Source organism: Peromyscus eremicus, chromosome 4 (genome assembly GCF_949786415.1).
Source record: "Peromyscus eremicus chromosome 4, PerEre_H2_v1, whole genome shotgun sequence".
In the NCBI taxonomy this organism is placed as follows: domain Eukaryota; kingdom Metazoa; phylum Chordata; class Mammalia; order Rodentia; family Cricetidae; genus Peromyscus; species Peromyscus eremicus.
In genome coordinates, this window is record NC_081419.1 from 54,546,839 (window position 1) to 54,560,971 (window position 14,133).

Sequence of the window (14,133 nt, forward strand, 5' to 3'; positions counted from 1 at the left end):
CATGCAGGCAGAACACCCATGCATATAAAATAACTTTGATTAAAGATAGACATTTGAAAGGTTCGGTCTTCAGTATGAGAACTCTGAACACAGAGAAAGGAAAGGATGGGGAAATGCTGGAACAGAGAAAGGAGGCAGCAACACAGCTCTGGAAAACTTACCTAGAGGAACAAAGCATCAAGCTTTCGCTAGACTAGATATGATTAGGTGTCGTCAATGACACTTAAGGGACTCTTAAGAATAGAAGAAGAGCTATTTATATATTCCTTGAATGTAATGTTGGTTCGAAAATGGTTGCTTTGAAGATGGAGCACGGCTCAGGGAAAAATCAGACTGGTCAAATGTGCTGAGTTCATACCTGAGTCTCAGATAAGAGGAACGCTTGAAAGGAGGGAAAGAGAAGAATGCGGACAAGCCGGATACCACCACCACAATCACCAGAGTCTGTCGCCATTTCTTGAATAATTGCCACACGCCAGGTACTGCCTCGGGAGCTTTGGTGCAGCTTCTAACTTCATGTCCACACAATAGCCTTTGCCAGATAGTGTATGGTTCCCATTTTGTGGGTAAAGAAATGGAGACTGTGAGATTAATTCTCCTTAGGCCCTACTAATGATGATGATAATGTATTAAAACAAAAGGAAAAATCAATTTTATCAGAGTATCATAGGTAAAATGAAAGAAAACACTAACAACTAAAAATACACAGACACATAGAAGAAGTCAATGGTAAAGTAAATAATTAATAATAATAGTAGTAATAAGTTTCTCACCCAAAACAAGTGAAACTAAAGTAACCCAAGATCTTAAGCTCCCTATCTTTCCACCTACCTTCCCTCCTCAACTCTACAACAAGCTTGTCTTATTTATAGCAACTGTCTCTGCCCTGGAGGAAAAAGGGAAAAGAAAAAGCTCCTTTCTCCCATGTCAGCTTCCAAATACAAAAAGGCAACTCGCTTTACACTCTGTCTGCAGACCAAGGGCCAAGCTCACAGGAAACAACAGCTGCTGAGAACCGATTTGCTGTGCCTGTAACAACATCCATAGTCACAATTCTAGGCATCAGGAAGACAGGCTGAGGATGCCAAAATTATAGTCTTGAAGAAAGTGCTGTATATGAACAATATCAAAGGAAAGTTATGAGCTGAAAGAGAACAATTTTTTAAAAGCCATGGAAATAGGGGAAACTCAATTGTGGATGAATAAGAAATGTAAAGGCAATAAAATGACGACTTTCCAAGGTTCTACAAGTATCATCCCATTCGGGAGGGACTTTTGTAGCTCACATACACAACAGGGGTGTGGAAAGAGTAGGAAAGGGTTTGTGATCTTTATAGATATTTTGTAGGCTCTTAACATATCAATCATTAAATGTTTTCATTCCTTCCTGTGACTTTCTAGGACTATAGAGAAATTGATACTAATTGAAAATCATAATTAGGTTGCTGATCCTCAACTTATCAAAGTCTTTAAGAAGGCTATAATGAATAATACATCTAATTAATAACAAAAGATTAACAAAACAAAATTATTTTCCTAGACATTCCTTAAGATTAAAGGGTCATGTTGACATACATGTCACAAACATATGAGACTTGGGTTTAGCTCAGCTCAGTTGGTCTATGTAAAACTAGCTGTTGTGTTCAATAGCATCCAAACTCTAGAGAAACACATGCCTCTGTGAGACAAGATATAGTCGTGAAATGACCATAGAACCAAGGGGAAGAACTTTCCATTCTTAGGAACCCTGAGGACATCTCACAGAAAGTGATACCCAGCTCCACCACTCAGAGACTGAAGGAATGAAAACTGACTGCCTTTCAGATCCAGCATCTCATATCACATTCAAATCACTGTAAAAATGAAAAGACAGGGAAAACAGACAACAGCATGTTGGGCTTGCTTTTCCACTCACATCCAGCATGCTCGCTGTGCCTATTGCCTTAGGAATTGCTAAAAATATTCCAATGGGGGTATTTTACAAACTAAAACTCCACTTGTTCCCCTCTGTCTGAAGCTGACTGCTGTATCCAAGCTTGAAGATGACTAGTCCCTTTACTTGTCCAACCTCTCTACACTCCACTCAAGCAGATAGGAAGAAGACCAGAATGGGTCAGAGATTCAGTCTCCCGGTCTTTCCTCCTCTCTTTTGCATCTTTCCTACCTTGGGACTCATGTAAATTTACTAGAGAAAAGATAGGCACCAAGTATGTAGGTAGGTGTTCTGTTCACCTTCCAACCTTGAAACAGAGTATGAAAAATCACCATATCCCACCCCTCACGCCACCCCCACCCTGGCAAACATCAGAGACACAAAATACCCATTTTCTTCAGGACAACACCAGGATTCTAGAAGATACACCTCTTTCTAGAAGTTCATAGATGCATTTAAACCATAAGACATGTTCTTAAGGATAGTATCTTGATAGAGATACACGTGGTATTATTGAGTGGTACACAAATTTCCCATAAGCCATTGTGTTAGGAAAAGACCATTCCATCAAAGATGGTGTAACACTCTAACTAAACTCAAGAAGGAACTTAAATAGCAAGACTATATTGCAAAGCATCTGAATAAAAATGGTTCTGGTTGTCAAAGCATGAGGGCAGGTGTGGCTGCCAGGCCAGTGGGCTGGGGGACCAGAGGACAAGCAAAACCCTACCTGATAGGCATCAGGAATGTTGACTGTTTCTCCATGTTCCCCGACATAGCCAATGATGCCTTTGCCCCAGGGGACCTGCACCTCATTTGAGTTCTCTGTGCTGCTGCAGGGGAGCAGTGGGGTTCCCGCATGCACATCAAAAAATTTGGAGACCAGACTCTTCTTGCCAGCAGCTGCCCCCTCCACTAAAAAGAGAGAGCAACGGTCAGCGTCCACCATGAGACAGACAAAGATGAGGATCTTGTAGCTTAGGCTGGTGAGGTCAAGGTCATTGGAAATGTCCTTGACCAGTTCCAAGAAAAACTGGCGTTCGTTATGCTTTTTGAGGTGGCATTTGTAGTCGATGGCCGTAGGGGGATACTGAGGCAGATTCACTCTCGATTCCAGCAGGGCGCTGAGGATGTGGGCTGTGGTAGGGGGCAGAGAGCTGGCCTTCCTGAGCAGGGCTCTCCGCCGGACACTGCTCATGGGCTCCTGGGCCCGGGAGGTCACCTGTTCATCGTAGGTCCTGTTCACATGGATAGCTTTAGAGCGGGCAAAGCTCTTCCGCAGCTCTTTCTGCGAAGCTTTCCGCTGCAGGCTCCCATCGCCCCGGCTGCCACTGGCCCAGCTGGGACTCAGGGGAACCCCAGCACTTTCCCCACCACTGGGCGTGTTGGCAGAGCCCTGGGGTCCAGCACCACCACCAATCCCAGTGCTGCCTCGGCCACTACCCTGAGCCAAGCTACCAGTGCCAGCCAGGGCAGGCTTCAGGCCCGAAGTCCCCTGTCCCGGACTGTGCCTCTGTAGCCACTTGTCCACCAGCTCCTGCTTCCCTTTCCGCATCAAATAATCTTCCAACAACTCTGGGTGCCTATCCAGAAAAGTTTCCACTTCCCCGAAGTCCATGCTGGAGGCTGCCATGATCCAAGGCACCCCTTGCCTCGTCTCTCTACTCTTGGACCACACGGTAACCTGTCCCGAGGCCTCTAGCTGTTGCTGCACATGTTTGCTCACACCAGGGTCCCCAGCTCCGTGCTACCTCCCTGCGGACCAGCAAGAGGGTGATAAGAACAGTAGGATCCCAGCTGGGAGGTGCCCACTCCTTCCGAGGCTCAGAGCCTCTGCCGCCCACCCTACCCCTGCTCCTCTCGCTCCGCACAGGTGCCGGCCCGGAGCGCCGGCCGCGGCCACCGCTGCTTCCCGGGCGGCTCGCGCCACCGCTGCTCCAGCTCCCGCAGCCGCCGCTCCGCCGCCTCTGGAGCCGGCAGAGTGGACCACTGTGAGCCGGAGGTAGGCAGGACACGCCCCGGAGTGAGGCTCGGAGCCTGCTGGGGGTAGGAGAGGAGGAGCAGACGGGACGCACAGCAGCCAAAGTCCACGGCCCAGGGTGCCAGGCGGTTCCTGGAAGAGTCTCTGCGCAGCGCCGAGTGGGGAACGCACCTAGACGCCCCCCCTCCACCCCGCGCGCCGCCCTTCCAGCCTCACCTCCCCAGCCCGCCCCGCTCCGCCCCCTAATCCTTCAGCTTTCCAGAAGGCCCCTGGGGAGCCCAGTGGGAGTCCAAGTACTGAGAAATATTGATGATTTGTGAGGATCAGAACCCAAAGTGCACTCTGAAGAAAGGAAGGTCCCCAGAGTCAGCCCGGGTTTATTTTTCTAGGATGAGACTGTACTTCTAGTTTGCTCGGTTCCTCGGACTACCCAGCACTCTGTGGGCGTGCAGTAAATATTAATTAAACTAGTTTCCTTGAAGTTCCCTGTGTAAGAGATTCTTGAATCTAACGAAACTCGGGGATACTCACCACCTCCCTTCTCTCGGAGGGGAGCTGTACTTTGAAGGAGGGGGTAAAACTCACTGACCCTGATTTAGGGAGACCCCTTGGAGCCGGGCTCGTGGACCCGGGGACTCGAGTCTCCTTTTCTACTGCACACTAGATCCATCGGTTCTCTTCCTCTCACTAAAGAGTTCTCACCTTCTCTTCCTTCTCTCTCAAAAGTCACAAGGTCTTGGGGCTTACGCACCAAGATGTCTGCACTGTTACGGGTTCCTCTCGGCCCTACCCTGGCAGTTCTTTCGATCTGACTAGTCATGCTAACAAAAGGTTTCCCCTTTGGCCTCTTCCAAACCTAGCGGTTAAGCTAGACACAGAGGACCAGGGTGCTTTCTTGAAGGACGGGTACCTCTGCTTTTGTGAGAAGAGGGCAGATGCAGAACCTGGACCACTTCCAGAATAGGAGGCTCTTCCAGAATGCCAGAGGTGAGACTGATAGACCAGAGAGGCAAAGGAGGCAAGCAGGGATTCTCAGAGGCTCCATGTGGCAGCCTTAGTTGATGTTCACTTAAGTGGACACCAGAGCTGAGTAGGCAAGGTATATTAAACTTTAAATTAACACAGGAATTAAATTTTCTCAACCTGGCACAGAGGTTTATTATCCTACTTTAAAGAGAGAAAATGCTGGAAAACTGAGTAACTTAACCCAGGCAGGGCTCACAGCCAAGTGGCATAATATGCTCATTAGCTTGGCTCTAGAGGGAGGCACACTCTCAGACAGGTCACCAGACTGCCTCCCACCTGCACCAGGCCAGTCACATCTGTGCCACAAGAGTCACATCTGTGCCAGAAGTTAGACCAGAAAAAGAAGGTAAATGGTGAGATAGAATGTCCTCTAAGTATTCTTACAACACCAGGAGTAACAAACACTTGCTCAAGAGCTCCACGTCAGCCAGTGGGAGAGCTCATCCGGTACCGGCACTCTCTACCAAGCCTGACAACCACAGCTCCATCCAGGGATGCACGTGACCGAAAAAGAACTGACTCTCACAAATTGTCCTCTGACCTCAGTGCTGCCCACCCCCACACACAATAAATAAATGTATAAATAAATGCTATTCAAAATTTTTAATTCCAAATGCCCCTGCTTAATCATCATAGCCTTGGGACCAGAACACCAGTGTGAATTTAAGAAAGGTCCCTGTGCTTTTCTTGCCTCATTCAGAACACTGCTGTACTGCGTGCGTGTGACCGGCAGGATGAAGGAAACGGCCGCTGCTGTTCCGTAGTAACGTTATCGATGTGAGAGTCACATAGCTTTCAACTCACTCTTTTGAAGTTATAATCCAGGGCTGAGGATATAGATCAGTTGGTTGAATGCTTGACTAGCACGCACAAAGCTAAACACTACATAAAGTAGGTATGAAGCCCCTGGATTTTAGTCCCAGCACTTGGGAGTTGGAAGTATTGGGATCAAAAGTTCAAGACCAGCCTGGGCTACATGAGATGCTTTGTTTAAATACAATAATAATAATAATAATAATAATAATAATAATAATAATAAGGGGCTGGAGAGAAGGCATAACCGTCAAGAGCAGTGCTGTTCTTGTAGGGGACCTGGTTCCCAGCACCCACATGGCAGCTCACAATCATCCTTCATTCCAGTTTCTGGGCATCTAATGCTATCTTGTGACTTCCACAGGCTCCAAACACACACACGGTGCACATACACAGGTGCACATACATACACACTGACCAAACACTCATACACAGAAAACAGAAGTAAATAAGTTCCTGAAGAATAAATAAATAAAAGGTCACAAGTTAGTGAAGTCCAGCATATTCACAGGTTGTGTGTTTGGGGCTCATGGGGTGACAGAAAACAAAGCAAACACACAGAGAAACAGGAGATCAGTGACAGGCAGCAGGAAGAGTCGAGCTTAGGAAAGGACTGGCTGAAGGAAAGAGGCGCCTAGGCAGCCTTTCTGAGGAGGGGACAGCTCGGCAGAAACCTGATGACAATGAGACGTGTTACAGCTTGAGTAACAGCCCACCGGGCCGGAGGAGCACACTCCAACACTGTGAGGAGGAACACGTTGGAGTATTTGTGAAACAGCGTGGAGACGAACTGGAGGCAGAGAGCCAGAAGCAGGATATTGGTAGTTAGGAGTTGACAGCTGCCACGAAAGCAAGTGGTGATGAAGAATTAAGGAAAAAAATGTTCTTTCTGCACAGTGCCCAGATCACAGAAAGTGCTTAGTACACGTTAGCTATTCGGCTGTCTTTATTCGTACCAGTCCTCTCAATGGTGTGTGGAAATCTTACTGCATACAATCACATCTGGTCACTTCAGTGACCTATCAGGAGGGATGGTTCATGGTCTGCTAGAACTGGCTAGTAGGCGCTCACGAGAGCTTATTTTAGCCTGTGTTTCCAATGAATGTCCAGTTTCATCATGCGGCTTACTGTCAGCCATGATGGAAATGTGTGTGCTGTGGAAGTCTACAAATGTCCCAAGTCTGGATTTGTGAGTGTGAGTGAGTCAGTCGGTCTCTGTCTCTATGTCCCTGTGTGTGTATCAGAGAGAGAGTGCATACGTGCATGTATGTGCTTGGGTGTGTGTGATATGTGGGTATGGGTGCCACGGCACATGTGGAAGTCAGAGACAACCTCAGGTGCAGGGGTCTTCCTTCTCCATCTTGTTTGAGACAGGTTCTTCACTGCTGTGAAAATCAAGCTAGTTGGGCCACAAGCTTCTGGAGAGTCCTGCCTCCACCTCCCATTTCCCATTGGCCACTGGGACTATAGATGCTTATGCTATTGCAATCAGCTTTTTCATAGTATCTGGGGATCCAGACTCAGTTCACCAGGCTTGGGTGACAATTGCTTTACACGTGGAGCCATCTTCCTACCTTCAGGATTTTTTTTTTCATATTACTGGTTGTTTAGTAGTTACTAGTATTGGGTGAAAACAATTCACGTGTCCATCAATGAATTAATAGGTAAATAAAGTGTGCTATAGTCATATAATGAAATACTATTTGGCCACAAAAGGAATGCGGTACTGATCATATACAACATAAAAAACATCTGTGAAGTCAAAATAGTCACCCATAAATGGTCACATTTGTATGATGTCATTTATATCAAAAGTTCAGAACAGGAAACTCCATTAGAGACAGAAAATGGACTAATTTCTGAATGGAAAGGAAGAAGAATTCCTAAACTAAGTGTGGGGATTATTTGTTGTTTGTTTGTTTTGAGGAGTGAGATAATGAGAATGTTCTAACATTTGTACACTACACCTTACTATTGTTTATTCATTACTCCTATTTTGTGATGCTGGGGATTGAACTCAGGACCTAACACACACCAGGTAAGCACTCTACCTCTGAGCCATACCCCTTGCATCTCTTTTTTTCTTTTCAGATAGGGTCTCACTAATTTGCCCAGGTTGGCCTTGGGCTCACTCTGTATCCCAGGCAAGCCTAAAAATTATAATCCTCCCACTCCAGTCTCCCAAGTATCTGGAATTACAGTCCTGTACCCCGTCCCCCCCGAGGCTGGGCCATATTACACACTTTAAATGAGTGAATTATGCTTCATTAAAGTTTTTACACACAAAACCCCACTTACTAGTGTACCCCTGGCCATACTACAGTAGTGGTGCTGTGCATGAAGGCACAAAAGGCCCCAAGCATCCTCAGAGAAGAGAGCACAGACCAGCCCCAGGCTGTCTAAGGCAGAAGCTTAATCAATAGTCTTCTTGACAAACTCACTACACACACAGTTTTATCACTCACCAGTGTCTGTAGAGTCAAAATCTCTGCTTTTGTTCTATATGTACGTATTTTTCCACTGTGGTAAGACTCATGTGTCATGATCACCTTAGCCATTTTTAAATCCAATTCGGTGGCACTAACTATATTCACAGTATTGTACAGCCACCACTGCTGATCCCGATCACTCTTTGGATCTTGCAAACTGAATCTGAAACCTCTGATTTTGATCTTGGATCTCATTTTATGAAACAAGAGGCAGGCGCTGAGAACATTGCTAAGAGTAAGGAAAGCAAGAGAGGCGATGGGGGGGGGCGGGGAATTTGGCGTTTCTGGTTTGGTTTTGAATTGGCTGTGTCTGTGTTCCCCACTTGGCACATGAAGTCACGGGAACACTAAAGTGTTAGTTGTTGAGATGGGAAGCTGGAAGGCTTGAGAACACTCTGACAGAAGGCTGCATAATAAGCTGTGTGTTGATGTGGCCCACACATCACTCTCTCTTCTTTTCAGAAAGTTCGAGTCCCAACAGGAGACAGAACCTACTCAGATCAAAATAACGCTAAGAGACTAAATTAAAAGGCAGATTATAGATAAATTCCAAGCACAGTAAAGGAATCTGAGACACAACAATAGACAAGTCATCACCCTGATCACAGGACAGAAAGAAAGGTTGCCAGGACCCAGGAGATACACCTGCAAAGTGATCACTACCTGGAAGTGTGCAGTGACTGCTGTCCTAAGACACTGAGAACTCAACCCTACCTCAAAGGAGGGATATCAGGGAAAAATACCTTGAGTTCATTTTCACCCCTCCCTCCTGTCAGTGACCAGACCTAAGCAGAAGTTGGAAGATGTTGGAGTCTGTTGACAGGATCCTAAAGGTCATCTTGCCTAGGCAGAAAGTAGGGGAGACAAAGCAGGAGTCCCATTAAGAAATAAAACATAACTGCATTTCCCCTGAGGAAATAACTCAAATAATTTTCTGTGTAATTCTGCCCTCTTCTGATCATCTGCTAATTCCATCAACTCTGTTCTAATACACTCTACAACAGCAGCTGCAGACTACAGAATACCCTTGTGAATAGAAGCAGTCACACCAAAGAGGTACGATACTGTGAAAATAGATATGATGTTCTAAAGACTTTGTGTAGCCAGTAGAATCCCCTAGGGACGATCATACCTGAAAATGTATGCTATTTCAGACATCCCATAATCTGGCACCCATTTCTTGAATCTCAGTGAACTCCTGTCTCCTATGCTTGTCCATAACTGTTTCATCCTCTAATCCAAACATCACTGGCTTTTATTGTGTGACCTCTGGGGTCATGAAACATGGATGGGTGGAAAGAAGCCTAACAAACTACCTCAGAACTTACTTGGTTAGTGTGATGATTTTTCTACTTCTTACAGATGTGTTGGTTAACCCTTTGTTCTTCTGTTCCTCTTAGCAGTAGTTGGAATCACTCATGTGGCTACGTTCAGCTGGGTCTATTTCTATGAAGTGCTCATCCATCAGGTTGATCTGATTTGGAAAAAAAGGTCTTAGTGGATGTAATAAAGTTAAGGACCTCAAGACAATTTTCATCCTGGACTGAGAGTAAGACCTCCAAAGATAAGTCTAGAAATTGGAGTCCTGTGTCCATAAATCCAAGAATGTCAAGTACCTGTGGGAACTACCCATCCAACAGTTGACCACACAAACTCTCTACTGAATCCTAGACCCCTGTTTCCAACTGCTACAAGACATTGGCTCCTAAATGTTATAGTTAACTCAAATGTATCAAGGTCCCCCTGATGCTACCTTAATCCCTTGTTTCTATATAGTTTAGCTCAGAAATGACTATAAGACAAGCCTCCATCGCCTGTCCATTCTCTATCAACTGGTATTGTCTTCCACATGATTGAAGTGATCACAGCCTTACTCATAAGTCTTTTATCCATTGAATTTAGTCCTCACCAAAAGACATATAATGGCCAAGAGGTGGTGGCACAAGCCTTTAATCCCAGCACTGGGGAGGCAGAGCCAGGGGGATCTCTGTGAGTTCGAGGCCAGCCTGGTCTACAGAGCGAGATCCAGGACAGGCACCAAAGCTACACAGAGGAACTCTGTCTTAGAAAAACAAAAACTAAACAAAATAAAACAAAAAGACATACAATGGGGTGATTAACTGCCCCCCTAAAAGATATATGAATGCAGAACCTATACATGTGATCTGATTTGGAAAAAAAGGTCTTAGTGGATGTAATAAAGTTAAGGACCTCAAGACAATTTTCATCCTGGACTGAGAGTAAGACCTCCAAAGATAAGTCTAGAAATTGGAGTCCTGTGTCCATAAATCCAAGAATGTCAAGTACCTGTGGCAGGCACCTCAAGCTAGCAAAGAATGGGGAAATGGATTTTCTCTCAGAATCTCCAGGTAAAACATCGGCCTTCTTAATATCTTGAAGTTCTGGCCTCCAAAATCAGGATAAATTTTCCTTTGTGCTGAGTCACAAGTGTGTGACACGTTGTCACAGCATCCCTAGGAAACCAGCACCAGACCCCTCCACACTTGCCCTTATTTCGTCTCTCTTCCCGTCACCTTCCACAGTCCAAGCTTCAGCCCTCTCTGTTTCCTGTGCATTCTCTTGGGTCAGACTCCTCTTCTCCATTCTGACCTGTTTGAAACGTCACGCGCTCTGTGACTGCCCTTCCCTGTATTTGTCCATCCCTGTGTTGAGCCACGGCTTCATCAAATCTCCCTCGAGGATATTTGACATTGGCATTGGTGAGAGCTTCAGGCACGTGTGTTTGTGCTAGTCACGTCATTAAACTACTCCACACACACCTTGGTCACAAGACACGTAGAAATCAAGTTATTGGCTATGAAGCTTCTTCACAGTTGGACAGCTTCCACAGTACCAGAAGATGCTCTGGAGATGTGTGTGTGTGTGTGTGTGTGTGTGTGTGTGTGTGTGTGTGTGTGTGTGATCAACAGTGTTACCCAGCTGTGAACCTTGTGAGCTGTTATAAAATTCAAGATCCCTGGGAAAAGACAATAGACTCAATCCAGACTATAATTAGTTAAATCTATTAAAGCTGCTAGCAAGACAGCAATCTCTTAGCCAATTAGAGACTGCTCCTCTAAGGTGGAGTGTGGGGAAGGAATTTAAAAGGTAAAAGCCACAGGAAGACCTTGAGTATCTGCACAAGCAAGCCAAGAGCTGTTCTGCTCTACCAAGATGAGGTAGTGAAGGCAACCTCAAACTAGTCCTTGAATGTCTGCATAAGCAGGTTACAGATGCCAAAACAGCAGTTGGTCATAATCATAACAAAGCAGATGGTCATGGCTGGACAGTTCTGCACTACTCGACCACTGAATCAGGGTGACTAGGAACTTATCTTCCAGGGACTAGAGTCAGAAACAAACAATTAGTGGGTACCAAGATGAATGCCTAGCATAAACTGAAGTTTCTTTAGCCATCACAGAGCAATAATAACAACCAGCATGTCAAGACATGCCCAAGGTACAAAAGTGGCGTGAAGGTTATGGGGGTAGCCAAGCACTTTCTGGTTGGACGTAAGGTCCACTCCACAGAAGGAAACATATGCCTGGTACAGTAAATTGGGCAAAGAATCTATGGCTGATATGTTCACAGACCCAGGGATGAATCTATTGCTATTATTTTGCTACATGGGTTTAATAACAAAGTGCCCTCTAAATTATTATCTCTATACCCATAGATTAATGCAGCTTTCAGACCACATCAGTGCAGTAGATGGTTGTTAATACAGAAACTCACAGTTAGTCAACGTGCAGAACATGTCTGTGAAGTGCTTAGCCACAGATAGGACCTCTCTCTCTCTCTCTCTTTCTCTCTCTCTCTCTCTCCCCCCCCCCCTTTACCCATACACGTGCGAGCGCACACAGGGACATCTTGGAAGACTATTAGATCCGGAAGCTCAGGAGGACTGGTGTGAAGTAGAGTCTTCTGGACACCACAGACAGTTGCCCTCATGAACTTGCAGCAGCTGTAGTTACCCACATATGACCTGCACATGATCAAGCCAGTCGACATCCCAGCACGGAGCGGGAGGTGACTCTGTGCCCCCATCCTTAGCTGAGGAGCTATGGACAGTTGATGGCTTCTGTTGGAACAAGAGTCCATTTTCTTTGAGGGTGTGGCCCCTGGTAGGTGACCACATTCCCATTCCAGTAGGTGGCTCAACGCGAATGAGCACTTAGTAATCTTTTTAAATTTAAGGAGGTGTGACACTTTACCAAGCTTTCAAATGCAGACTCATCTGAACTGAGGAAGAAAACTTCCAAGAAGCCAGGTTATTTGAAATGCAGATCATGCTAGGTTTGGGGGCCACTTCAGCCCAGCCTAAGCACTCCTTTTCTCCTTTAGTGTGAGTCTTGCCTTTTATTCCCAGTAGTTTTCATAAAATGTCTAGTTCACTTCTGTTCCTTGAAGCCATATCTCCCTATTTGTTATTGTCAATGTTTTTGAATTCTGGCAACAGATTAGTATTTCCTGGAGCCCCAGAGCCCTTTACAACAGAGATCTATCACTAAAGTAATAATAATAATAATAATAATAATAATAATAATAATAATAATAATAACAAAAATAAACAAGGAATTTCTTTTTCAAAAAAAAGAAGACATTATTTTTTCAGTTAAGATAGTTTTTCTTTTAAATCTGAATTTTAGCTCTTTCGGCAATTATCTCCACCAAGGCTCTCAGATAAAACAACAGATCAGAATCTTCTAGTCCTAGCTTCAAAGAATCCGTCCCTGAATTATTTCATGCTGCAAGTAAAATGACACAGCAATTTTATCATGAGCTTAAAATCCAAGCCATTGGATTTGACAGTGGCTTGATTGTTCCTTGCGTGTATCGGACTTGGAGAAGTCACAGAACAGACACGGTGACGACAGGGCCAGCAGCGTCACAAGCGAGGACACAAGCGAGCCTGACGTGCAGCGGGCAGGCGACCAGCATGTAAGTATAGAAAGCAGAAATGAGAACGCAGCAGAGCACACCTAGAACGTGGTCCGTTGGAGGAGCTGCAATGGCAAAAAGCAACCGGACTGGGCTGGTCAGAGTGGAGGTCAGAAATGAAATCACAAGAAAAGGAAAGATATATGTACTTCACAGTATTTATCATTGTGCTTGCAAATTATTCAGTACCTTCTTCCTTCCCACGCGATGACATATAGCTGCCACGCACTCCTCATCCTTCCTGGGGGAGAGTACCCCTGCCCTACCTTGGCCCTTGCGTTCGGTACTCTATTTAACAAGTCTTCATCAGCAGAGTGTGAGCACAAATAATGAGCATCATGTGTGTGTTTAAGATGCATTGGGAACCTCTTCCCTGGTTCTTGATCTTCTCTGACACAAGAATAAGAATGTCCGATGCTGATACTATCCCTTTAATCAGAGTTCCAGAATAGGAAGACATCTAAACAGAACCACAGCTGACCACAGTCTACATGCCATGGGAACGGGAAGATTATCATTGTTTTTCCAAGTCCTTGAAATATTGCAAGTAGGCCAAAACTGAGTACAAAGAAGTGGCTATCTTCTTTGTAGATACAGCATGTAGCTGCAACTAAAAAAGCGACCTAATCTTCAGCACTAGAGGATAGCATGGAAAGTGATACCAAGAGTTAGAAAGTCTGCAACTCATACAGGGATAACATATTTGGGGAAGCTGATCCTTACAATATCTTCATTGTGAGGGACTAAATCTAATGAACTTAGAACTTTCAGGCATGAATACCTAGAAACAGTGTTTATTGGAGGCATCTTTGGGGACCAAATACCACAATGTATAACAAATACTGAATAAACTAGTTAATTCTTTCCATTGTAGCAGACCACATTCTTACCTGTGGCAGACATAACACACGTTTCTTTCCATCATCATTTTAATTATCAAACTGCATTGA